This window comes from Galeopterus variegatus, unplaced genomic scaffold, assembly GCF_000696425.1.
Source record: "Galeopterus variegatus unplaced genomic scaffold, G_variegatus-3.0.2 Scaffold1175, whole genome shotgun sequence".
Taxonomy (NCBI): Eukaryota; Metazoa; Chordata; class Mammalia; order Dermoptera; family Cynocephalidae; genus Galeopterus; species Galeopterus variegatus.
The window spans coordinates 307,400-310,052 of record NW_007727286.1 but is presented as its reverse complement, the minus strand read 5'-3'; the positions used below and the strand labels follow the sequence as shown (position 1 = coordinate 310,052).

At 46.1% G+C, this 2,653-nt stretch overlaps 1 protein-coding gene across 1 annotated transcript in view; it reads right to left on the bottom strand.

The window, feature by feature from the left end:
* TLL2 (tolloid-like 2) overlaps positions 1-2,653 on the bottom strand; it is a 134,404-nt gene that overhangs the window by 55,744 nt on the left and 76,007 nt on the right. The window lies entirely within an intron of this gene.

Sequence of the window (2,653 nt, the reverse complement as noted above, 5' to 3'; positions counted from 1 at the left end):
GGGAGTCAGCTCCCTGGCACTGCGTTCCACCCTCACTTTCTTTCCCACCTGTAGGAGGCTGAGCCACGCGCCCTAGAAGTTCCAGCTGCGTGTACACCCGTGTACTCTTCCATGGGGTTTCAGTGTCTCCTGTGGCATTCTCAGGCCTAATTTTCTACAAGGCTTTTGAAAATGGGTGAATTTAATACTTTCTCTGCACTTGTCTTCATGTTTCCTTGATTGAAAATGTATTGAATAATAAAACTCCAGGCTGATAGTTATGTACACTATGTTATGTTATTTACGGGATGTACGTATGTCAGTAAGTATTCTTTTCAAATTCTAATAATCTGACAGAAAGAAGACTATTTTACTTTTAACTAGAAGCTATGAGAATGATCTAGAAAAATAGTTGTTTGGAAAATACATAAGATGGTGGGGGGAAGGGGTCCCAAGTTCTTTAGTGTTGCCAAATAAACAAATCAAAACAAAACAAAACTGGGGCTGGCCCGTGGCTCATTGGGTGAGCGTGGTGCTGACAACACCAAGTCAAGGGTTAAGATCCCCTTACCGGTCATCTTTAAAAAACAACGACAACAACAAAAAACCAAAATAAAACAAAAAACCCAACACTGGGGGAGGCTCCCATCATAGTCTAGAGGATGTGTGTGGTGTCATATTGCTGTCCCCCAAAACATCCATATAGAATAAAGAGTAATTTAGCTAAATTACTATTTAGTTAATTAGTAATTAGCTAATTAGTATTAATTTAGCTGAATTATCCCTTTCTTTTTTTTTTTTTTTGACATATTGATCCTTTTGGTTCAAATTTTTGTAGCCCAATCACTCACCAAAATAGCAATCCTACTAATTACAGAATAATATGAAATCCCTGTGTAAACAAAACTTTAATACATAAAATCACTTCATTTTGATGAAGGTAATACAAATGCACCCCAGATCTGAAAGAACACAGTCAAGATGCCAAAGAGCAACATTAGCAGTTTATAATTCCTGCATTTCGATTCTTTAGGTGCAGAGCTCGCTCTGCTATTAGAAGGGAGCTCCTTGAAGGCAGGGTGACGTCTCGGTCATCTAGCACCTGATCAAGAGTCACTAGGCACTAGGAAGCCGTGGGTTAATGCTGCAGGGGTGAAAGAAGAGAGAGGAGCGGGTGGTTAGGAGGAGCTGCCTGCTGCCTCCCGGGTTCCAGGTCTTGCCTGTCTATCGAGGTCTTCCCTGTTCCTTTACCAACTCACTCACCATAGGTTTTCAGTGGCTTTGATAAGTCATCAGGGCATCTGCCTTCATCAGTCACCTCTTACAGAAGTCACAGAGCCACAGTGAGTTGAAGGACTTGTAAATGGCATTGAGAGCCTGGGAAAGGTCACTTGTGTGGCTTTCTCAGGCATTCAACTAATACTGGCTGCAGGCCTGCTGTGGGCATATTCGTTGAGTGCCAAGGCTCTGCCAGGCCCTGTTCTAGGTGTTGGAGATATAGGAGTGCAAACAAGACAGAAGAAAGATCCCTGTTCCCACAGAGCTAGGACAGAGACAAAAAATAAACAAAAATACAAGTAAAGTGATTTCAGGTAATGGTATATGCTGGAAAGATTATAAAGCAGGGTGCTGGGACAGAGAGGAGCTGGTAGAGTGGTGGGGAGTCAGAGAAGGGCTTTCCATGGGTGTGTCACTTGATCTGAGATGCTGATGATATGAAGAAACCCGCCAAGCAAAGATCTGGGGAAAGAACACTCTAGGCAGACAGAAGGGCAAGTGCAAGTATAAATGTGCCAGGGGGTGTGGTCTGGAATAGGAAGATGCCCGGTGAGGCTACACGTAGGGACTCAGGAGGACAGGGAGGCGAGCAGCTAGGAGGGGAGGGCCTTACGGGCCATGGTCAGGAGTTCCAGTTTCATTTTAGTGGCAGTGGGAAACCACAGGATGATCTACATGTTTTAAAGATGACAATAATAGCAAATAACTACTAATTACTGTGTGCCAGGCACTGTTCTGTTTTATCCATATCAACCCATTTAGTTCCCAAAACAACTCTGTAGAGCAGAAAATACCATCATCCCCATTTACAGAAGAAGGAACTGCGGCACAGAGAGGTTAAGTGATTTGCCCAGGGCATCCAACTGGTAAGCACTGATGCCAGGGTTTGGACCCAGGTGGCTGTGCCACATCTACTGGCCCCCTCTGGTTGTCATGTGGAGCATTGCTTGGGTGGCTGGTGACAGGGGACCACTAAGTCCACAGTGCTTATCCCGGCAGAGACAGCCAGGCCACCGTGTGTAGCTGCTCACACTCTTCCTTCTGCCTGCAGGGCTTGTCCTCATGTACCCATTGTGCAAACCCCAGCTATCCTTCAAGACCAGGGTGGTATGTCACCCCCTGCATGAAGTCTCGGGAACAAGGTGATCATCTTTGAGGACTTAGCCCCAACAGAGACTGTGATTTCCCCAAGACTGGTGGACCAGGCCTTGGAGGCACGAAGGAGCATTAGCAGGTAGGCTGTCGCCCCAGGCATTCACTCGATGCCACCTGAGTCCTTCCTAGGAGGTCTCTCTTGACCTAGGAAGACAAAGCACCCAGCTCCACCCAAAGCAGGCCTCATCTAGGGCTACTCACCAGTGAAGTTCCCTCCAATGACATAGGGGATGACCCCTCC